The sequence below is a fragment of the Elephas maximus genome, chromosome 3 (genome assembly GCF_024166365.1).
Source record: "Elephas maximus indicus isolate mEleMax1 chromosome 3, mEleMax1 primary haplotype, whole genome shotgun sequence".
Taxonomy (NCBI): domain Eukaryota; kingdom Metazoa; phylum Chordata; class Mammalia; order Proboscidea; family Elephantidae; genus Elephas; species Elephas maximus.
The window spans coordinates 43,206,014-43,230,796 of NC_064821.1; the positions used below are offsets into that span (position 1 = coordinate 43,206,014).

The 24,783-nt window shown below is 44.7% G+C and overlaps 1 pseudogene; it reads left to right on the plus strand.

Annotated features, from left to right (window-relative positions):
* The first annotated feature begins 1,170 nt into the window (after positions 1 to 1,170).
* Positions 1,171 to 1,288, plus strand: LOC126074196 (uncharacterized; annotated as a pseudogene).
* Positions 1,289 to 24,783: the final 23,495 nt, after the last annotated feature.

The window sequence follows — 24,783 nt, forward strand, 5'->3', positions numbered from 1 at the left end:
GTCATAGCATGGGACTTATTTTTAGCTACCATTGAGTCTGCTCCTGACTCATGGCTACCCCATGCACAATGGCACAAGATGTGGCCCAGTCCTGTGGATTGGATCACTGGGATCCATAAGGTTTTCAACCACAGATTTTCATCACCAGACCTTTCTTCCTTGTCCATCTTAGTCTGGAAACTCCGTTGAAACCTGTGCAGCATCATGGCAACATGCAAGCCTGCACTGACGGACCGGTAGTGGCTGCACGTGAGGTGCATTGGCTGGGAGTTGGGTCTCCCACATGGAAGGTGAGGATTCTACCTCTGAGCCACCACTGCCCCAATATGGGACTAGACTGGGACAATATATTCTATATAGAGAGAGAGAGAGAGGGAGGGAGAGAGAGAGAGAGAGAGGGCGCAATGCGGGGAGAGAGAGAGATGGGGAGAGAGAGATTTCACCAAGAAGCTCTGCTTTCCAGAAGACCCCCAGAGGCAGGAACCCATGTCTCCACTCTCAGTGGCCAGGGTTGGGATGTGGCTGTCCTGTGAGGCCCAGGAGGCCTTGTCCCTAAACATCTCTCCCACTTGTCTGTCCTCAGTGTCTGACATTCCTTCCACCAAACTCATTCCTTTAAACTAGTGTCCTCCCCACACCCTTTTTAAAGCTTTTAATTTTGTGATTCATGTTCACGAAGAAAATTAAGCAAGACCCTGATAAGTGTAACCGTTTTAACTGGAATGTCTGCCTAGTAAACCCACTATTATCTCATTAATGGGGAATTGGAGTCCCTGGTTGGTGCAAATGATTAACACGCTTGGCTGCTAACTGAAACATCGGAGGTTTGAGCCTGCTCAGAGATGCCTCGGAAGAAAGGTCTAGCGATCTACTTCTGAAAAATCAGCCATTGAAAACCCTATGGAGCACAGTTCTACTCTGACACACGTGGGGTCTCCATGAGTTGGCATCTACTCCAAGGCAACGGATTTATTTATTTATTTTAATGGGGTATCATTCATTTGATTAAATGGCTGCTCCTTGGCATGGCAGCTGAGTTTTCTTAGGAGTAATGTTTACGGGTTGCTTGCTACATATGAGGATATGTAAGATAATAGCTGTGGCTTCTGGTTGTCTCCCTTCCTCCTTAATGAGACGTTCTTCCAAATTTAGTGGGACATAGGTTTACCCAGCTACTGCCATACCATCCTGAACTTGCTCAATCTCTTCTGATCTTGGAAGCTAAGCAGGGTTGGGCCTGGTTAGTACTTGGATGGGAGACACCTGGGAATACTGGGTGCTGTAGACTTTTGGAGCCCTGGAGATGCAGTGGCCGCTAACCAAATGGTTGGCAGTTCAAATCCACCAGCCACTCCGTAGAAACTCGGTGGGTCAGTTCTATAGGGTTGCTATGAGTTGGAATCAACTAGAAGGCAACAGGTTTATTTGTTTGTTTTTGGTAAGGTTACCCAGGATAAAAACTGCATTTCCCAGGCTCCTTTGCAGCAGGATGTGGCCATGTGACTGAGTTAGAGCCAGTGGACTATCAGTAGACATGAGGTGTGCAGCTTCTAGGAAGTGACTTTAAAAGGGTAGGAGTGTGCTCTTCTTTGGAGCTTCCTAATTCCTAACAGCTGGGATGTAGATGAAATGACTGGACCTGGAACAGCCGTATTGGACCATGAGGACACTTGGGACTGGAAATCAGAGAGAGGAGAGCAATGAGACAAAAAGAGCCATGGTCCCTGGAACTTCATACAACAGAGCCATTGAGCCGCCCTCAAAAGAAGAAATAAAACGGTTCTTGTGTAAGCAACTGTTACTTTGAGTTTTTCTATTACTTGCAGCTAAAATAAATTCTAACTGATAGCCCTGAACCTAACTAGTTGGGCATCATGGAGCTCACCCAGTCTCCGTCTTTGGAGCTGGTCCAGTAAATTGTGGGCAAACTTTAACACTCAGCACCCTGCCTGCTCACATAAGCCCTCTACGCACATTACTCAGGTTAATTAACGGACGAACAAATGACAGCTGTTCTAGTCTAGCTACCAAGATCTTTGCTGAATGGGTTCTTTCTACTGTATTCTTTAATTCTGGATCCTCTGAAACAACTTCCTGGCTTATACGTGATGACACTGTGACCCTGAGAAGGAGCAGAGCTGGGGCGAGAACCCTGTTTCCCTGGGCCCAGGAAGTACTCTAGCTGCAGTGCCATGTGCCTCCCTGGCTGCTGAGAAAGAGGCTTGCCTAGGCCTGTCCTAGGGACAGCTGTCTCTAAATTTCAGCTCTCCCTCCTGATCCATCTCTAACTGCTTGGCAACCTTACTTTCCTCCCACTGGAGCTGCCCTTGCTCCAACCCCCAGACTTTCCTGTGGCATCTGCTGGGCCTTTGTGGGAACCCTTAGTTCTGGTTGTTTGACGGAGCACCCTAAGTAGGAGAGGACAGGGCAGGGGGATGTCTGTGCCACCCGATCTGGCAGTGGGTGGGGGACACCTGCGCCATGCGGCCGGGCACTGAGCAGGCTAGAGAGACTTCGAGGGTCCTTGGGAAGCAGAAGCCTGAGGGAAGTTGGAGGACCCCGAAGCAGGGGAAAAAAAAAAAAAACGCAAGAGCCTGAACCCCTGTCCCTTGACAACCTGGACTGGAGACAATGGATGCACATCTCCGATTGTTCCGCACACACCTGGATGCTCATCAGAGTCTTCTGCAGAGCTTTGCCAAACACATTCCCCCACTGATCCTGATGTGCACCCTGCGTTCAAATGCCCGGTGAACACCTCCCAACTGTCACCAGTGAAGGCACTGGGGACTCAACACTGGATGAGACAGACATGGTCCTTTTATCTAGCAGCCTTCAAAGCTAGTGAGAGGAGAAGGCCACTGACAAATGAGCAAAAATATATGGAACACTTTCTGATAGCACTTAATACAATAAAGAAAATAAAACAGGGTGTCATAAAAGAGAGTGGTAAGGGGGTCAGGGAAAGCTTCTTTGGGAGCATGAGATTAAAAGGAAGCCTTAAAGGAGAAGGTATCAATGATAAAATCTGGGAAGAGTATTCCAGGCAGAAGGAACAGCCAGTACAAAGGCCCTAAGGTCAGCAAGGGGCACTAGCAAGGAGCGCCTGAGGAAAGAAGGATGCCCCTGGGGCCAGTGAGAGGGGAACGGAGCAGAGAGGTACGGTGTAAGCCTGGAGAGAGTAGGGGGTCAGATCCCACGGGACCTTGTAGACCAGGTGTGGATACGGATTTCTGTGTAAGTGCAGAGCTCTTGGGATGAGGCCAAGGCGGGTTGAAAACTTCTGTTATGGATTGAGTTGTGTCTACCTAAAACATATGTTGAAATCTTGGCCCCTGTACCTGTGGATGGGAGCCCTGGTGGCGCAGTAGTTAAGAGCTTGGCTGTTAACCAAAAGGTTGGCAGTTTGAATCCACCAGCTGCTCCTTGGAAACCCTATGGGGCACTTCTACTGTGTTCTATAGGGTCTCTGTGAGTTGGAATCAATTCAACAGCAACAAGTTTACAGGTGTGATTGTGATCCAGTTTGGAAATCGGGCTTTTCTTTTGTTAAGTTTATGAATTCATGCCAGAGTAGGGTGGGTCTTAAACCTAACCTCTTCTGAGTTATAAAAAGAGCAGAATAGACACAGAGACACACTGGGGGAAGACAGATGCCATGTGAGGACCCATCTATAAGCAAAGGGATGACAAGGACAGCTGGCAGATACTGCGAACTAGGAAAGAAGCCCACAGAAGGAATCAGCAGGGTTGAGACCCTGATTTGAACTTTTTGCTCTCAGAACTGTGAGAAAATAAATGTTTATTCTTTAAAACCACCCACTTGTGGTATATGTTGTTGTGGTGGCCGTAGGAGACTAAGATAGCTTCTCAGGAGATTCTGCTTGGCAAATGGTCTGGGAACCCTGGAGAGCTCAGGGGCTGTCAAAGGGTGGTAGATAATGCTGGCTTTTCTCACTGTTATTTTTCTCCAAGGCGACTTTAGCTCCACGTTAGTCCCACAGTTGTTGAATGACATGGCACTATTGGAAGTGACCACTGTAGAGTCTGACATGTGAGAGAGGCTTGCTATACCTGGCATCCCTGTCCCTATCCCAGCGGGCTTCTGCAGTCACCTGCAGGATATTGGTGCTGTGGGCCAGAGTGCATCCGTCTGTCTGCAACACTCTTACTGTATTATGAATTTTTTCTTGTGCATATGACACACCCTCTGAACACCTACCAGCCAGAAAGGACATCTTTTTCATTCTTTTCTCTTTCTTCTGGTGTATGGCATTCTGTAAGGCGACAGGTCTGGCAAGACATCACAAATCCCTCAATGGGCTGAGGCAGATTTCCTCGTGGCTGGGGACACCACCACTGCTGCCCCACTGCTAACAGATGGCCGGGAGTGGCAGACGCTGCGAATCAAGCATGGGTGCTTGAAGTACAGGCAAGGCCTCGAGCTCCTGTTCGTGTTGATGTGCTTTGGATGCAGCTGGGAAAGCTGCTCAGGCTGTGGTTGCTGCTGACTGTGTTCCAGAACAATCTTCCACCGAGAATGAGCTGCCAGGGAGGGGGTGTGGGTGCTCGGGAGGGGTGTGGGTGGGCTTGCACCTCAGTGGCTCTGCAGGCGAGATTTAAGCTTGCAAGCTCTCTTAGGGCTGGGGTCAGCTGCTGTCCCCTCGAACGCGTGTCCCTCGAACGTGTGTCCCTTGAACGCGTCACCTGCTTGCTTGCTGCAGGCTGAGAATGTGCGTGTCGGGATAGGAAGAATAAGCTGCAAGGGCGTGTCTCATCCCAGTTAGAAGCGGATGGGCAGCTCTTTTTTAATTTAATTTTACTTTCCACCAATTCTTTTTATTGTGGTAAAAATATAACAAACAAACAAACAAAAAAAAACCCAGTCATTTACTAATTCAATAACTTTTACATGTACAATTCAGTGACATTAAAAAAACGAACATTGCCATTGTGTCAATTCTGACTCATAGTGACTCTGTAGGAAAGAGTAGAGCTGCCCCATAAGGTTTCCAAGGAGCGACTGGTGGATTTGAACTGCTGACCTCTTGGTTAGCAGGCATAGCTCTTAACGACTGGGCCACGAGGGCTCCTGAGTGACATCAGTTCTGTTCGCCATGTTATGCTATCATCACCACTATCTTTTTCCTAATTATCCCATTGCTGTTAACAGAAACTCAGTGCCCTCTAAGCAAAGATTTCCCCTCTCCCTGCTCCCCAGCCCCTGGTACCCACTAATAAATTTTGGTCTGTTTACACTTATCTATTCTCCATATTTTGTATAACTGAGATCATAGGATATTTGTCCTTTTGCATCTGACTCTATGGAGCACACTTCTACTCTGACACTCATGGGGTCGCCATGAGTTGAAATCAACTCAATGGCATTTTTTTTTTTTTTTGACTTGGCGTCTCCCTAGGATCAAATCCAGATTGCAGGGTCCCTTCCTCCTTGGGAGGAGATACTCCCCGCAGCTTGGGGATAAAGGTTTTCTCTCTTGCTTTTTTTCTCAGCTGCTGAAGGCCCCTAACTATACCTGCTTCTATCGCTGTAATCAAAAATGAACTTTAAGCAACTTTTTTTTCAGAATAATTTCTCTAGCCATGCAGACAAGCTAATTTACGGTGGAGCAAATGTCGTAGATACATCATCACCCTCCAGTCTGTGTTCCTGGAGAGCTGGCCTCTGATAACCAGGGGTTTTAGCAGCAGGTGCATGGAGGCCAGTGGGTGGTGGGGGACGGTGATTAGGATGGTGTCTGGGAGGATAGAGAGGAGGGTGGATGAATTATGTGTCTGGTAGAGTATTATCACTTTGAGAAGTTCCAGGATTCTTCTAACATGGGGAAGGCAGACCCAGAGAGGAAGGCAGAGATTTCTGAAAGGTCAAAGCTGTAAAAACAACAGCCTAATTCAGGGCTTTTGCTGTTTCTGGAACTTTTATAGAAATCAGGAAGGAAAAAGTCTCTTGCCTCCCTGGTGTCCCTCAGAACAAAGGAGCTAGCTGGGTGGGCAGGGATTTTTTCCCAGCAAGCCTCTCCTGATGTCTAGTGGGAGGCAGCCTTGGTGGCTATGTGAGGCTAACCACTTGCTGTATGACCCTGAGTGAGGTACTTAACCCCTCTGAGCCTCAGTTTCTTTCTTTCTTTTTTTTTTAAACTAGCTGATAGGACTGGTCACCAGCTTGCTTTCTGCTGGCTGAGAACGTACGTGTCAGAATAGGAAGAATAAGCTGCACGGGCATGCCTCAGCCCCGTTAGAAGTGGAGGGACAGTTCTTTTTAAATTTAATTTTATTTTCTGCCAATTCTTTTTTTTTTTTTTTCATTATGGTTCCCAGGATGGTTCCCAGGCCTCCGGCTTGAGGAACTGGGTGTATGGTGCTGCCACTTGTTGAAAGGATAATTTTGTCTCCATTATTTATTGCAGTGCCCCCAGTACCTAGAACACTCTTGACTCATAGAATTTTGGCATGTGGTCTCTCAGCTAATGGGACATGATTTGTAAAGTCAGGACATTTATGCCAATCTCAGAGACATGGGGGGAGTGCTAGATGAGATGATGTATGCAAAGTGTCTACCACCAGCATGGAGCCTGAGACAGAGTCAACACCTGATGGATAGAGCTGATGACAATGGTGGTGATGATGACGATGATAGTGCTATTGAAGGTGATGGAGGAGATTGTATTAGTGTCGTGGTGCTGCAATAACAAAGTACCACAAAGTGTGTGGCTTAAAACATCAGAAAATTATTTTCTCACAGTTCTGTGGGCTAGAGTTCAAATTCAGGGTGTCAGCAGGGCTGTGGTCTCTCTGAAAGCTCTAGTGGAAGATCCTTCCTTGTCTCTCTCAGCTTCTGGTAGCCTCGTGCATTCCTTGGCTTGTAGCTGCAACAGAACTCCAATTTCTCTGCCTTTATCATCACATGGCCATCTTCCCTCTGTGTCTGTGTCTCTTCTCCTGTTTGTAAGAATACCATTCAGATGGGATTAGGACCCACCCTGCTCCAGTAGGGCCTCATGTTAACTGGTAACATCTTCAAAGGCCCTACTTCCAAACAAGGTCACATTTACAGGTACGGGGATGAGGATTTCAACATATCTTTTTGGGACAGTCCAATTCATAACAGTGATGATGATGGTGCTGGTGATAATGACTGTGACAATGGCAATAACAGTGGTGATGGTGATGACAATGTAGTGGTGATGATGGCTATGACGATGGTGATTACGGTAATACACACGAAGAAGTGTTAAACTGTCAAATAGTTGCCTGAGATGCAGAAATGGGAGAGACAACACTTCTGACAAAGAGAGAAGGCCTGGTAGAAAAGCAAGAAGACTCAATGTCCAAATAGTCTGTTGCAGTAACCATGTGAGAGAGGGCAGCAGCTTGGACTCTGTTGGTGGGTGTGGATGTGGAGAGGAATCGTGAGACTGGAATGTATGTTAGAAGCAAAGCTAATGGTATGTGTTGATGAATTGGATGAAGAGTGGGATTTCTCAACCTTGGCACTATTAACATTTTGGGCTGGATGATTCTTTGTTGTAGAGGGCTTCCCTGTGCATTGTAGGATGTTTAGCAGCATCCATATGCTCTACACAATAGGTGCCAATAGCATGACCTTTCTACCAATCATGACAAACAAAATTGTCTCCAGACATTGCCAGATGTCTCCTGGGGGTAAAATTGTCCCTGATGAGAACCACTGATATAGGCAAAGGCAGGAATTGAGGATGGTTCCCAGGCCTCTGGCTTGACGAACTGGGTGTATGGTGCTGCCATTTGTGGAAGGGATAATTTTGTCTCCTTTATTCATTGCAGTGTCCCCAGCACCTCAAACACTGTCAACTCATAGTAGGTACTCAATGAATGTTGAATGAATGAATGGGGAATGCTGCTGGGGGATTAACAGTTCAGTTTGTTTCTGGTGGTGAATCAACAGTTTTGTCATATGCAAAGTGAGTTTGAGATCATGGGGCAGTGGCGGTTCAGTTGTAGAATTCTTGCCTTCCATATGGGATATCTGGGTTCAATTCCTGGCCAATGCACCTCACGTGAGGCCAACACCTGTAAGTCAGTAGTAGTTTGCGTGTTGCTAGGATGCTGAATAGATTTCAGAGGAGCTTCCAGATTAAGATGAACTGGGAAGAAAAGCCTGGTGATCCACTTCTGAAAATCAGCCGATGATCAGCAACCTATCATGGGGATGTCATGGGACCGGGCAGTATTTCATTCCATTGTATATGGAGTCGCCATGAATCAGGGGCTGACTCAATAGTAGCTAACAACAACAATGAATTTGAGATTTATGGGATATCCAGTGCAAATGTTGAGTTGTCAGTTGGCCATTCAGTCTTGAGCTCCTGGGAGAAGTTAGGAGAATAATCTGGGGGAGTCATCAGCACACCAATGGTATTTAAAGTCATGAGACTAGATGAGGTTTCCTAGGGCCAGAGGGTAGTTATAAGAAGAAGAGGGGCTCGGAAAGAGCTCTGGAGTAGCCAAACAAGATGACAAGCAACACGCTTGGGGGGCTCGGAAAGAATGGTCAGGAAGGTAGTACAAGGACAGAGTGTTGTCATAGGAGACAAGAGATTAAATTGTTGAAAGGAGGGAGTAGACTACCATGTTGAGTGTTACTGAGAGTGCAAGTCTGGTGAAAACAGAGATGTGGCCACTGGAGTTGGTCATGGGAGCCCTGAGGTGACTTGGAGAGAAGCCGATTCAGTGGGACAGTGGAGTTGGAAGCCCTTTGGAATGCGTTCAAGAGATATCAGGACGGAGGGTTTGGAGAGGGGTTGTGAAGTTTTGCTAGGAAAGGTTGCAGAGAAATGGGTAGTGCATGGAGGGGAATGTGGGGCCAAGGGCAGGTTTTTAAAGATGGCACGTATGGGAGAGTGTTGGTGTGCCAATAGGAATGGTCCAGTGGAAAGTGAGAACTCTGCCATTTCTGGAGCTAATTTCTGGTGAGCACCAAGATGATAATGATAATGAACAGGTTAGAAGAGAGCAGGTCAGAGCACGGTGCCAGGCTGAGACTGTTGCTCTGGCCTGTTCTAGATGCCTCAGCTCAATCGGCAGTGCCACAAGGGAAGCCGCAGATGGGCTCCGCTCCCTGCTAATCTCCTAATCATAAAGTTGGCTTTCAGACCAAGCTGTACTAATCACCACATCACTCTTACTTGGCACCCATGATTCTGTGGCAGTGTCATTAGTGGGTCTGCTAATCTAGCACAGTGAATTGACCACTAAAACCATGGCACCTGGCCCAACAAGAAGACAGGAGATCCTACCTTAAAAATGTCCCTGCGCCACCCCCCCTTCCAGCATGGTGTGTGTGTCTGCATCCTTTTCCACAGTGGTGAGTGGGCCCCCGCCAAGAGACATCACTCAATTCAAACGTCACCTCTGGGTAAGGAGAGAAGGGCTTTGAATGACCTTCATCATGAGTTAGCCCCAGACACTTGTAGAATCAATGGTCACAAGGTTGAATTTGATTCAAAGGTTGAATTGACCCCTTGACAGACGTGCCAATGAAAACGTGCTGTTGGAAGGTGGCTTCTCTGCCTGGTGTCTGGTGTGAGCGTGAAGCCCTAGTGAGTGGTCTGGCACATGGTTAATGCTTGACACACATTTACTGCTATTGCAGTTTCTGTTTTGGTTGTTTCCGTGAGTCTATCACCTGGTGGTAGTGGGCAAGTGGGGTTTTTGGAAAAGTGTCAAGCAAGAAGAGGTTGTTTGGGAAGGCTAGGCTAATGCTGGAGGTCAGGATGTATTCCTACAGGGAGAGAGGAAAGCAGGAGGCTTGTCCTCCTTCTGTCCTTTTCCAGCCCCCCCCCCCTTTTTTTTTTTCAATTAATCAGATGATGCTTTGCTGAGACATCTCTGTATCTGAGGAGTTACACTAGAGAAGGGCCCATATCAAGTGTGGGTGTGGGATAAGGGAGACACGGTCCTTTGTGATAAACATACTGGATTCAGTTCAGCTGCACCACTCCCACCCACTCATCTATCCATCCATCCATTCACCCTCCACGCACTCATGCCTCCACCCACTCATCCACCCAACCATCCATCCGTAAGCCCACCCATCATAAACCCCACCCACTCATCCGTCCATCTACCTACCAATCCGCTGACCTATCCATCTACCCACCCATTCATGTAACTACCCACTCATTCATCCACCCATCCATCCAGAAACCTACCCACCCATCCATAAACACACCCATCTAACCACCCACTTACTCATCCATCCACCATTTACCCATTCATCCATCCATTCATAAACCTACCCATCCATGCACCCGCCCACCCAACCACTCATCCATCTAGTCACCTATTCATCCACTGGATAATCTTACAGCGATAAGACTACTGGGATGAGGATTCTCCTATCTGATTCAGTTGGGTCGTACACACAAGACATTTACACAGTGTTGGCAATTGAAAGATATTATTTATAGAAGGTAAACAGTAAACAACAAAACCCCATTACTTACTGAAAGTAGGAAACCCTGGTGGAGTAGTGGTTAAGAGCTATGGCTGCTCTTAAGCTCAGCAATTCAAATCCACCAGGCGCTCCTTGGAAACCGTGTGGATCAGTTCTACTCTGTCCTGTAGGGCCTCTATGAGTCAGAATCGACTTGACGGCAACGGGTTTTGGTTTTGGTTTATAGAAAGCAAACAGTAAACAACAGGAACAGATTTGAGGTGAACTGGTCTCCTCCACCCCTATGGGTACCCCACTCAGCATCATAGGGAAGAAACCCAGTTATGTTGGAAAGAGGACCCACTCATCCTTCCTAAATTACCCATGCCCATTTCTGTGTCACTGGGCAGGCACAAGGGTAGACCAGGTGTCAGCAGAGGTCTCTCTCAGCAGATGTGCAGTCAGGTCAGGTGAAGTGTGACTGTGTTTGCTCTCTCTCTGTCTCTTTCTACAGCTTTTTAAGGCCAGGTCTGGCCCCCTGTGCTTGCCGGTCCAGCTTTCAACCAGCAGCTTTGGGATACCCCTGGGCCAGCACCAGGGTTAGGCCGGCATTACAACAGCTCTCAAGGTAAAACCATTTTATGGGCAATCCCTGTATGTATGCCCAAGCCTCTGTTCTACTGTGGCCCTCCTGCCCAGAGGTTTCCTTGTCTATTGGGGACCTCCTGTCCAGAGGTGCCCTGCTTCGCTCTGACTCTGCCCACCACTGCGGTCTTCTGCTGTCTCATGGTTTTGGTTCCTGCTGCTCACATTACTGTCACTGTTTCTCTGCCACTTGGCTGTGCTGAGCTTGCTGCCATTTCTCTTGGTCTTCAGTGTTGCCAGCTCAGTGTTACAGCCCTTGACCTGTATTATAGCTCTTTTACGAGGTTCTCAGAGCAGGTGCTGCTCCCTGGCTCTTATCATCAGGAAACCCCATCTGATCCTCTGTCTTCTTGGGTTTTTATCAGTCACTGGGCAGCCCCCCCAGCCAATCCTGGTAAAGGTCGGAGTGGGCTGGGCTTCCCCAGCCAATCTGGGTAAAGGTCAGACTGGGTGGTGTGGTCCCCTAGTCAATCCCTGTAAATGTCAACTACCGAGCAGGGCTTACCAGCCAATCCATGTAAAGGCAGAGAGTGAAACAAACAATCCCTGCAAGCTGCTTAATGTGGATAGCAAACGGATCAATCTCGTGGAAGGTTTTTACTGGGATAGCGAACTGACCAATTGTTTAGCAGATTGTGGTGAACTAATCATACTGGGAGAATTACAAACCAGGGCCACAAAGGGCACCCAAAAGAAAACTCATTGCACCACACCCACTCACCCACTCACCCATTCACCCACCCATCCACCCATACATCCACCAACCTACTCATCCACTCAGCAGTGATTACTAAGCACATTCCGTGTGGCATAAACAGAAATAATAAGCCAGCGCCCCTGCTGTGGAAGGGCTCACTTCTACTCAAAGCACCACAACAATGTGAAAAATGCCAAATCAGAAGTATGCGCACTGCATTATTATAGCCTGGGGTGGGGAGAGTGATTAAATCTGAGAAGTCAGAAAGGCTTTGAAGGAGATTTACCTTGAAAGGAGAGTAGCAGTTAGCCAGGCAGGCATGGGGAGAAGCATTTACAAATGGACTTGGGGGAAGAGCCCAGGGGTTACTGGGGCATTGTAGGTGTTTGGCTGCATGGCTGGATCTCAGGGTTTGTGTGAATTTTCTCAGGGGGCTGAGCTGGAAAGATGAAGGCATCAGATGATGTCATTGAGTCTAGACTTTACTCTGAAGGCTGTGGGGAGCCACTGGTGGGCTTTACCAAGGTGGGGGTGGGGTGGGGTGGTATCACGATCAGTCGTGTGTTATGAGAAGACCACCCTGGAGGACCAAGGTCTCCCTCATCAAGGGCACCAGGACAGGGAATAGAGAGCTTGGGGGAAGGTAAGTAACCTAGGTGGGAGATGCAGTGCTGTGCCACTGAGGTCTTCACTCTCCTCACTCTCTTCTCACTGACATCTCCTTCCTGTTGCTGGTTGTATGCTTTCACATGGAATCTTCACAATGCCCCATGGGGTGGTACAGAAACTTCTGGAGTTGGGCCAAACTTCATAGGCTTAGGGCACAGCCTTCCAGATGCCGAGTCTGCCCAAGGCTTCAGACTCCAGATGCAAGCTCGCCTCATGGCAATCTTCCCTTCAGACCAAACGGCTCCAAATTCAGGATTCTCACTACCCCCTCAGGTTCAAGAATTCACTATAAGGATGCACAGAACTCATTGAAAGAGCTATACTGACATGAATTGAATTGTCCCCCCAAAATATCTGTCAACTTGGCTATGCCATGATTCCCAGTATTGTGTGATTATCCACTATTTTGTCATCTGATGTGATTTTCCCATGTGTTGTAAATCCTGCCTCTATGATGTTAATGAGGTGGGATTAAAGGCAGTTATGTTAATGAGGCAGGAAACAACCTACAAGATTAGATTTTGTCTAAAGCCAATCCCTTTCGAGATATAAAAGAGAGAAGCGAGCACAGAGACAGGGGGACCTCAGACCACCAAGAAACAAATACTGGGAGCATAGCATGTCATTTGGACCTGGGGTCCCTTTGCTGAGAAGCTCCTCTACCAAGGAAGATTGATGACAAAGACCTTCCTCCAGGGCTGACAGAGAAGAGAAAGCCTTCCCCTGGAGCTGATGTCCCACATTTGGACTTGTAGCCTACTAGACTGTGAGAGAATAAATTTCTCTTTGTTGAAGCCATCTACTTGTGGTATTTTTGTTACAGCAGCAGTAGATGACTTAGACGCTTACAATTACAGTTTTATTATATAAAATTAAAAGGGAGAGATGCATGGGTGAGGTCTGGGAGTGTCCCAAATATGACCTTTCCATGTCCACTAGGACATGCCATCTGCCTGGCACATTGATGTATATAGAATATTGTCAACAAAGAGATACTCACTTGAGCCTGGGTGTCTAGAGTTTTTGTTGGGGTTTCAAAGCTCCAAACATTTAATCTCATGGTTTGTCTTTCTGGCATGACCCCACCCTGAATCATCTTGTTAGCATGAACAGATGTGGTTCAAGGGGCCTATCAGGAATAACAAGCATACTCCATAAGAAACCCAAAGGTTTTAGAGGCTACCTCCCAAGAACCAGGGACAAATACAGGTCTCTCTTTGGGTAAAGTTAATGTAAACTCCAAAAGAGGTTAATTCCCAGGAACAGGGGACAAAGGCTTGCCTCTCTTTGAGTAAAGTTACTTCTTCACTAAACAAGAATTCACTTTTATCATCTTATGATACGGCCTAGGACACAGAGGCACAAAAGCATAAATGACTTGCCCAAGGTCACCCAACTGGTACATGGTGGGGTCAGTTCAGAGCTGGACAGTCGGACTCCTGGCCCCTCCTCTGGTCAAGATGGGGTATAGTGAGGAGGATGGAGGGCAGTGGGGAGAATGGGACCCATCTGAAAACTCCATCCCTGACCTGGGGCTGGCTTCCTAATGTTTTCTCCAGAGGGAGACCCATCTATGGCCGTAAGCTTTGATCACTCTTGACTGGAATTCTGGTGAAATCTTAGAAGAAGGTGACAAAAATGCAGCCCCATGTCCTGGGTTCAGCTGTCAGATAAGACTCTGAAGGCACATTTGGTGTGTTCGTGTTTGGTTGGTTGACTGGTTGGTTGTTTTCTCACTGCTTCCACACCTTAAGGCAATCTGTCTCTTACTGGGCTTTCCAATCCTCACAAAACCTATGAGTGTCCAAATGGGTATACCTGTCACCAAGGCTCATCAATGCCTCACACAGAAAGCAGTAGAGACAGAAATGAGCAGCAAAGTGATAGGAGCCTGAAGACATGCCTCTGTCTGCAGAGTGGGGGTTCCTGGTGCCCTTCCTCCTAGTCACTGTTGGGGTAAGGCCACTTCCAAGTGGATTCCAAGGCAGCCCAGAAGAGAGAGCCCTGGGAGAAAGGAGCCTTGCTCACCAGAAGAGCTGTTGCTGCTCCCTGGTGGTGAGGCTGGAGCATGGGGAGTTATGTGCCCTGCTTTCTGCAGGCTCCTTTGTACTGGGACACCTTCTGGGTGGTGTGTATACTGCAGAGAAGCAGGCTCTGCTTTACCCCTACTTTACCGAAGACCACAGCCTTCAGTACGGATTACACCTTAACATAAAGAAAACTAAAATCCTTACAACTGGACCAAAAAACAACATCATGATAAATGGAGAAAAGATTAAAGTTGCCAAAGATATCTTTTTACTTGGTTCCACAATCAACACCCATGGAAGCAGCAGTCGAGAAATCAAAAGATGCTTTGCGCTGGGCAAATCTGTGGCAAAAGATCTCTTTAGAGTGTTGAAAAGCAAAGATGTCACCTTGAAGACTAAGGTGCGCCAAGCCCAATCCATGGTGTTTTCAATTGTCTTATATGCATGTGAAAGCTGGACAATCAATAAGGAAGACTGAAGATGAATCGATGCCTTTGAATTGTGGTGTTGGCAAGGAATATTGCATATGCCATGGCCTGCCAAAAGAATGAGCAAATCTGTCTTGGAAGAAGCACAGCCAAAATGCTCCTTAGAAGCAAGAACCACAAGACTGTGTCTTACATACTTTGGACATGTTATCAGTAGGGATCAGTCCCCAGAGGAGGACACCATGTTTGGTAAAGTAGAGGGTGAGTGAAAAAGAGGAAGACTCTCAATGAGATGGATTGACAGAATGGCTGCAACCATAGGCTAAAGCATAACAATGATTGTGAGCATGGCACAGGACAGGGCAGTGTTTCCCTCTGTTGCTATGAGTTGGAACTGAATCAACAGCATCTAACAACAACAGCAACTTTACCCTGCATTTCCCTGTACCCTTCCTCATGGACATCTGGTGGGGCAGTAGTTAAGAGCTTGGCTGCTAACCAAAAGTTTGGCCGTTCGAATCCACCAACTACTCCTTGGAAAACCTACAGGGCAGTTCTGGCTTATAGAACCGCTATGGGTCGGAATCGACTGGATGGCAATAGGTCTGTTTCTCTTGCCCATTCATGCCTGGACCAGGTGAGGAATTAACTCTCAACAGGCTGGGTCTTCTACCACCATCAAGTCAAGGGACCAGTGGCAGGGACAGCAGTGGCCCACAGAGTTCATATTTACTGGAAGCTTCTCTGTGGTCTGCACAGATTCGCCAGCTCTGCACGTATTATCTCATGCGTCCCTGAAAGAAAGCTTGACGTGACCTCCCCACCTGAGGTGAGGTGGGTGGATGTGAAAGGTCCTGCAACTAACTTGGGGGTGCACTTAGCAAGTGCCAGGATTGGGGTATCATTCCAGGCCCCTTTGGACACCAGAGCCCACCTCTTACCTATCACTACCTGGCCTCCGGTTCAAGATGTGGGTGTGAGAATACCCGTGAAATGGAGACATCTTAGTGAGAACTTGGGACGTCAGCCAACCCCAGCACCAGCGTTGGTGATCAGGGCACCTCTGTTGGTGTGGTGCAGGTCCTTCTTCCTTTTTAATCACCAGTGGCATTCCTAAAGGAGAGCCAGCCCTCTGGAAGCAATGATTCCTCTAACAGTACATATGAAGTCTGGCCGAGCAGTCCTTCAAATGTCCCCCACCAGCTCAGCTGCCCCTCTGAATCTGACAGAGTTGTCTTACTTTCCTGAGTGCAGTCGGGCTGTTTTGGTTGGAAGCACAAAGCACTGCAAGTTACCATCCATGGCAGAGGGAGAGCAAGAATGGCACCTAACCATGTGCCCATTGAAGGAAACGAAGACAGAGGAGGGAAGTAAGGACAGCAGCCAAACCAGACCCTGTACTAGTAGTAGGGCTGTTTATTCAGCGGCTGACTGTGCCTGGAATACACCTGGGCCCTCTCGATTTTACTAGGAACCGAAAGCGTTGGCACACAGAGAGCAAAAATAAATATAGCATCTGGTAAAGCAGGAAATTTTCAAGTGCAAAGAGAAAACGTGTTTTCTCCTTTCCATGGAACACACTGATGTGAACCTCTTTGAACAGATGAGAGGAGCTATAGGGTCTCCCACCCCCAGAGCTGCATCTAGGTGGAAGTGAGGGTCCTCAGCTGACAGAGAGAATGGGAGGGAGGTAGGGTGAGCAGACGCTTTTGTATGACCTTGAACAGTGACAATGACAAGGTTGCAGGCATCAGTGATCAGATTCCTAGCCCTGGCCCTGCCTAACATCTCCACATATTAATAGTTACTTCAGAAGCTATTATGAAATGTATTTCACTTTGGTCTAATTTTAGAATGAGTGCAGTGTGAATTTGGGCATTCTTTCTGCACTGAGGTACGTGATCTGGCCGTGAACACCAAGACTCCTCAATGTTCCTCACTCGCTGATCCACCTCCTGGGAATCTATTCCAATGGAAAGATCAGCTATGCAAATGAAGTTCTAGGCACAAAAATATTAATGGCATTGTTGCTTCAAATAAGGAACAAGTGGAAAAATCTAATATCTATAAATAGAGACAACATTTCTTGTAGCTCATTTGCATCATGGGGTATTGTGTAGCTGCCTCAATGATGTTTCAAAGAATTTTTTATCATGATAGAGAAACAAATTTACAATGTGATATTTAGTGAAAAGAACATAAACAAATTACATATTCAAATATTATATTTATAACATTTATGTTTTATTTATATTATACTTATGAATGTTACCCCCAAACATCCACACTGGTTGTCTTTGGGCTGTTGGTTAATGGGAAGTTTTTAACCCCATCTGGGAGCTTTATAATATTTTCTAAATTTTCCAAAGTCATTGCCTGTTACTTTTATAATCAGAAAGATAATGTTATGAAAACGAATCAGGTATATTTTGCACAATTTTCTTCTTTCCTTTCCCCCACTCCTGTCTTTTTCCCCCTGCCTCCTTAATGAGGTTGGAAGTTGAGAGACTGAATGAATAAACGGACCATGTTCAGACCGTATATATAGCCAGACTATGGCCCCCTATCAGCACCCGGCCTAGGAAGCCAAACAACAGTCCCTGTAACAATGGGCTCAAAATAACCAAGAATTGAGGAACAACTGACAACTTCCTTAATTTTTCCCCTGCTTCCAACTTAGGACCAACCAGAGAAAGCTAAATGTGCCCCCTTAACCAATCACATACAAGGAGCCCTGGTGGCACAACAGTTAAACTCCTGGCTGCTAACCAAAAGGTTGGAGATTCAAATCTACTTGGTTGCTCCACTGGAGAAAGACCTGGCGATCTGTTCCCATAAAGATTTTTTTTGTTGTTGTTGCTGTTGTTAGGTGCCTTCGAGCCGGTTCTGGCTCACAGCAACCTTATGTATGATAGAATGAAACATGCCCGATCCTGCACCACCCTCACAGGTGTAGGTATGTTTGAGCCCATTGTTGCAGCCACTGTGTCAATCCATCTCATTGAAGGTCTTCCTTTTTCTCACTGACCTTCTACTTTACTAAGCATGATGTCTTTCTTCAGGGATTGGTCCTACTGATAGCATGTCCAAAGTAAATGAGAAGAAGTCTTGCCATCCTTGCGTCTAAGGAGCATTCTGGCTGTACTTCTTCCATAAAGGTTACAGCCTAGACAACTCTAGGGGGCAGCTCTGCTCTGATACATGGGGTTGCCATGAGTCAGAATCAACTTGACAGCCCTCAACAACAACGACCGATCACATGAGATGGCCTCATCTAGTTAGTCTGCTTCTGGCTTCCCCAGGCCAGCGATCTTCTCTCAGAACACACCTGGAGACTTCCCTTTTTCCTGTTATACAGGTCCCCAATCCACTGCACACCTGTGAGTCTCTTCCAAACGCAAATGATGGCGGCTAACATTCTTGCTATAGCAGCTCTGTTTGTTCTTATTTGGGAGTTTTTTTTTTTTTTTTCTTTCTATTTCTGCAAGTTAAAGTAAACACAGGAATCAGATCGATTGCATCTTTGGAAAAAGACAATGGAAGAGCTCAGTATTATCAATTAGAACAAAGCCAGGGGCTGACTGCAGATCAGACCATCAATTGCTCATATACAAGCTCAAGTTGAAGCTGAAGGAAGTTACAAGCCTGCAAGAGCCAAAATATGACCTTGAGTATGTCCCACATGAATTTAGAGACCATCTAAAGAATAGATTTTTTTTTAATAATTTTTATTGTGCTTTAAGTGAAAGTTTAAAAATCAAGTCAGTCTCTCACACAAAAACTTATATACACCTTGCTACATACTCCCAATTACTCTCCCCCAATGAGACAGCCTGCTCTCTCCCTCCACTCTCTCTTTTCGTGTCCGTTTCTCCAGCTTCTAACCCCCTCTACCCTCTCATCTCCCCTCCAGACAGGAAATGCCAACATAGTCTCAAGTGTCCATCTGATCCAAGAAGCTCACTCCTCACCACTATCCCTCTCCAAACCATTGTCCAGTCCAATCCATGTCTAAAGAGTTGGCTTTGGGAATGGTTCCTGACCTGGGCCAACAGAAGGTCTGGGGACCATGACCTCTGGGGTCTTTCTACTTTCAGTCCATTAAGTCTGGTCTTTTTATGAGAATTTGGGGTCTGCATCCCACTGCTCTCCTGCTCCCTCAGGGGTTCTCTCTTGTGTTCCCTGTCAGGGCAGTCATCGGTTGTAGCCAGGCACCATCTAGTTCTTCTGGTCTCAGGATGATGTAGTCTCTGGTTCATGTGGCTCTTTCTGTCTCTTGGCCTAGTAATTACCTTGTGTCCTTGTTGTTCTTCATTCTCCTTTGATCCAGGTGGGTTGAGACCAATTGATGCATCTTAGATGGCTGCTTGCTAGCGTTTAAGACCCCAGATGCCACTCTTCAAACTGGGATGCAGAATGTTTTCTTAATGGATTTTATTATGCCAATTGACTTAGGTGTCCCCTGAAGCTATGGTCCCCAAACCCCTGCCCCTATTACACTGGCCTTCGAATCATTCAGTTTATTCAGGAAACTTCTTTGCTTTTGGTTTAGTCCAGTTGTGCTGACCTCCCCTGTGTTGTGTGTTGTCTTTCCCTTCACCTAAAGTAGTTCTTGTCTACTATCTAATTATTGAATGCTCCTCCCCAACCCACCCTCTCTCCCCCCTCTCGTAACCATGAAAGAATGTGATCTTCTCAGTTTAAACTATTTCTCAAGTTCTTATAACAGTGGTGTTATACAATATTTGTCCTTTTGCAACTAACTAATTTCACTCAGCATAATGCCTTACAGGTTCCTCCATGTTATGAAATGTTTCACAGATTCCTCACTGTTCTTTATCGATGCGTCGTATTCCATTGTGTGAATATACCATAATTTATTTATCCATTCATCTATTGATGGGCACCTTGGTTGCTTCCATCTTTTTGCTTTTGTAAACAGTGCTGCAATAAACATGGGTGTGCATATATCTCTTCGTGTAAAGGCTCTTATTTCTCTAGGATGTATTGCAAGGAGTGGAATTGCTAGATAGTATCGTAGTTCTAGCTTTTTAAGGAAGTGCCAAATGGATTTCCAAAGTGGTTGTACCATTTTACATTCCCACCAGCAGTGTAGAAGTGTTCCAATCTCTCCACAGCCTCTCCAACATTTATTCTTTTGTGTTTTTTTGATTAATGCCAGCCTTGTTTTGTTTTTTTTTTTTGTTGGAGTGAGATGAAATCTCATTGTAGTTTTGATCTGCATTTCTCTAATGGCTAATGATTGTAAACATTTTCTCATATATCTGTTAGCTACCTGAATGTCTTCTTTAGTGAAGTGTCTATTCATATCTTTTGCCCATTTTTTAATTGGGTTATTTGTCTTTTTGTAGTTGTGTTTTTACAGTATCATAGATTTTAGAGATCAGGTGCTGATCAGAAATGTCATAGCTAAAAACTTTTTCCCAGTCTGAAGGAAGTCTTTTTACTCTTTTGTTGAAATCTTTGGATGAGCACAGGCGTTTGATTTTTAGAAGCCCCCAGTTATCCAGTTTTTCTTGTGCATTCTTAACTATGTTTTGTGTACTGTTTATGCCATGTATTAGGGCTCCTAACATTGTCCATACTTTTTTTCCATGATCTTTATCGTTTTAGATTTTATATTTAGGTCTTTGATCCATTTTGAGTTAGTTTTTGTGCATGGAGTGAGGTATGGGTCTTGTTTCATTTTTTTGCAGATGCATATCCAGTTATGCCAGCACCGTTTGTTAAAAAGACTGTCTTTTCCCCATTTAACTGTTTTGGGGCCTTTGTCAAATATCAACTGCTCATATGTGGATGGATTTATGTCTGGATTCTCAGTTCTGTTCCATTGGTTCATGTATCTGTTGTTGTACCAGTACCAGGCTGTTTTGACTACTGTGGCAGTATAATAGGTTCTAAAATCAGGTAAAGTAAGGCCTCCCACTTTGTTCTTCTTTTTCAGTAATGCCTTATTTATCCGGGGCCACTTTCCCTTCCGTATGAAGTTGGTGATTTGTTTCTCTATCTCATTAAAGAATGTCGTTGGGATTTGGATCGGAATTGCATTAAATGTATAGATCGCTTTTGGTAGAATAGACATTTTTATAATGTTAAGTCTTCCTATCCATGAGCAAGGTGTGTTCTTCCACTTATGTAGGTCTCTTTTGGTTTCTTGCAGAAGCGTACTGTAGTTTTCTTTGCATAAGTCTTTTACATTTCTGGTAAGATTTATTCCTAAGTATTTTATCTTCTTGGGGGCTACTGTAAATGCCATTGATTTGCTAATTTCCTCCTTGATGTTCTTTTTGTGGGTGTAGAGGAATCCAACTGATTTTTGTATGTTTACCTTGTATCCTGATGCTCTGCTGAAAGCTTCTATTATTTTCAGTAGTTTTCTTTGTATAAGATCATGTCATCTGCAAATAGAGATACTTTTATTTCTTCCTCAGCATTCTGGGTGCCCTTTATTTCTTTATCTACGCTAATTGCTCTGGCTAGGACCTCCAGCACAATGTTGAATAACAGCGGTGATAAAGGGCATCCTTGTCTGGTTCCAGTTCTCAAGAGGAATGCTTTCAGGCTCTCTCCATTTAGGATGATGTTGGCTGTTGGCTTTGTATAAATGCCCTTTATTATGTTGAGGAATTTTCCTTCTATTCCTATTTTGCTCAGAGTTTTTATCATGAATGGGTGTTGAACTTTGTCAAATGCCTTTTCTGCATCAATTGATAAAATCATGTGATTCTTGTCTTTTGTTTTATTTATGTGGTTTACATTGTTTTTCTAATGTTGAACCATCCATGCATACCTGCTATGAATCCTACTTGGTCGTGGTGAATTATTTTTTTGATATGTTGTTGAATTCTATTGGCTAGAATTTTGTTGAGGATTTTTGCATCTAAGTTCATGAGGGATATAGTTCTATAATTTTTTTTTTGTGTGTGGTGTCTTTACCTGGTTTTGGTATCAGGGATATGGTGGCTTCATAGAATGAGTTCGGTAGTACTCCATCCTTTTCTATGCTCTGAAATACCTTTAGTAGTAGTGGTGTTAACTCTTCTCTGAAAGTTTGGTAGAACTCTGCAGTGAAGCTGTCCGGGCTAGGGCTTTTTTTGTTGGGAGTTTTTTGATTACCTTTTCAATCTCTTCTTTTGTTATGGGTCTATTTAGTTGTTCTACCTCTGTTTGTGTTAGTTTAGGTAGGTAGTGTGTTTCTAGGAATTCATCCATTTCTTCTAGGTTTTCAAATTAGGTAGAGTACAATTTTTCATAGTAATCTGATATGACTCTTTTAATTTCGGTTGGTTCTGTTGTAATATTGCCCATCTCATTTCTTATTCAGGTTATTTCCTTCCTCTCCTGTTTTTCTTTTGTCAGTTTGGCCAGTGGTTTATCAATTTTGTTGATTTTTTCAAAGAACCAGCTTTTGGTCTTGTTAATTCTTTCTATTGTTTTTCTGTTTTCTATTTCATTTCGTTCAGCTCTAATTTTTATTATTTGTTTTCTTCTGGTGCTTGTGGGTTTCTTTTGTTGCTCTCTTTCTATTTGTTCAAGTTGTAGAGATAGTTCTTTGATTTTGGCCCTTTCTTCTTTTTGAATGCGTACATTTATTGATGTAAATTGGCCTCTGAGCTTCACTTTTGCTGTGTCCCAAAGGTTCTAATAGGAAGTGTTTTCATTCTCATTGGATTCTATGAATTTCTTTATTCCATCCTTAATGTCTTCTATAATCCAGTCTTTTTTGAGCAGGGTATTGTTCAGTTTCTAAAGAATAGATTTGATGTATTGAACACTAATGACTGAAAACCAGAAGAGCTGTGGGATGGCATCAAGGCCATCATACATGAAGAAAGCAAAAGGTCATTAAAAAGACAGGAAAGAAAGAAAAGACCAAAATGGATGTCAGAAGAGACTCTGAAACTTGATCTTGAACATAGGGTAGTTAAAGCGAATGGAAGAAATGATGAAGTAAAAAAGCTGAACAGAAGATTTGAAAGGGTGGCTCAAGAAGGCAAATGAACTATTATAATGAAATGTGTGGAGACCTGAGGTTAGAAAACCAAAAGTGAAGAACACGCTCAGCATTTCTCAAGCTGAAAGTACTAAAATTTAAGAAAAAATTTAAGCCTTGAATTACAGTTTTAAAGGATTCTATGGAGTCCTGGTGACACTGTGGCTATGCGTTCAGCTGCTATCCAAAAGGTTGACAATTAGAATCCTCTAACTGCTCCTGGAATCCAGATGGGCCAGTTCTACTCTGTCCTATACGGTCACTATGAGTCAGAATAGACTCCACGGTAATTTTTTTTTTTTTTTGGTATGAGCAAAATATTGAACGACACAGGAAGTATTTAAAGAAGATGGAAAGAATACAGGGAGTCATTGTACTGAGAAGAATTGGTCGACATCCAACCATCTCAGGAGACAGCATAAATCAAGAACTGATGGTACTGAAGAAAGAAGTTCAAGCCACACTGAAAGCTTTGGTGAAAAACCAGACTCCAGGAATTGATGGAATACCAACTGAGATGTTTCAGTAAATGGATGAGTGCTGGAAGTGCTCACTCGTCTATGCCAAAAAATTTGAAAGGCAGCTACCTGGCCAGTGGACTTGAAAAGATCCATATTTGTGTACATTCCAAAGACAGGTGATCCAACAGAACGTGGAAATTATTGAACAATATCATTAATATCACATGCAAGTAAAATTTTGCTGAAGATAATAAAAATACGGTAGCAGCAGTACATCCACAGGAAACTGCCAACAATTCAAGCCGAATTCAAAAGAGGATGTGAAACGAAGGATATCGCTGATGATGACAGATAGATCTTGGCTGAAAGCACAGAATACCAGAAAGATGTTTACCTGTGTTTTCTCAACTATAGAGACATTTGACAGTGTGGATCATAAGAAATTATGGATTACATTGCAAAGAATGGGAATTCCAGGACACTTAATTACGTTCATGAAGAGCCTGTACACAGACCAAGAGGTAGTCGTTCAGACAGAACAAGGGGATACTGTGTGGTTTAAAGTCAGGAAAGGTGTGCATCAGGGTTTATCCTTTCACTATACTTATTCAACATGTATGCTGAAGTTGAACTATAGAAAGAAGGCGGCATCATGATTGGTGGAAGACTCAATAACAACGTGTGATATACAGATGACACAACTTTGCTTGCTGAAAGTGAAAAGAACTTGGTGAAGATCGAAGACAGTATGGATTACACCTTGGTGTTTTTAAAATGCCCTGGTTACTCTTTGGGCTTCTTTCAGGAGGCTAGGGAGTAGTAAGCCCCCTTTTGGATTAATGTTGTGGTGAAAATTATGAACTCTGAAGAAACATGAAGTTTCACAAAGCATATCACTGTCTTGCAAACAGTAGGCATACTGTTGAATGAATCAATGAATCATGTTGCTGATTGCTTTTTATTGCTGGAGATATTTTTAGGTGGAAGCTTTCTTTTGCAGAAACATGACATCCTTCATGTCCGTGTCTTTGTGACTCTCTGAAAAAAAATTTTTTTTTTTGGTCACAGAGTCTTTTTACTTATCACCTTAAAAAAAAAAAAAGAGGTACAGAAAATACACTACAATTTCATTTATTGCACACTATATTACACCACCCGTCTGTCTCTCATCCTGTGGTGGTGGAAGCTATGCCACCGGTATTTCAAATACCAGCAGGGTCACCCATGGGGGACAGGTTTCAGCAGAGCTTCCAGAGTAAGACTAGGAAGAAAGACCTGACAATCTACTTCTGAAAATTAGCCAATGGAAATCCTATGGATCACAACAGAACACTTTGCAACTCATTTGCTTTGGACACATCATTAGGAGGGACCAATTGCTAGAGAAGGGCATCATGTTTGGTG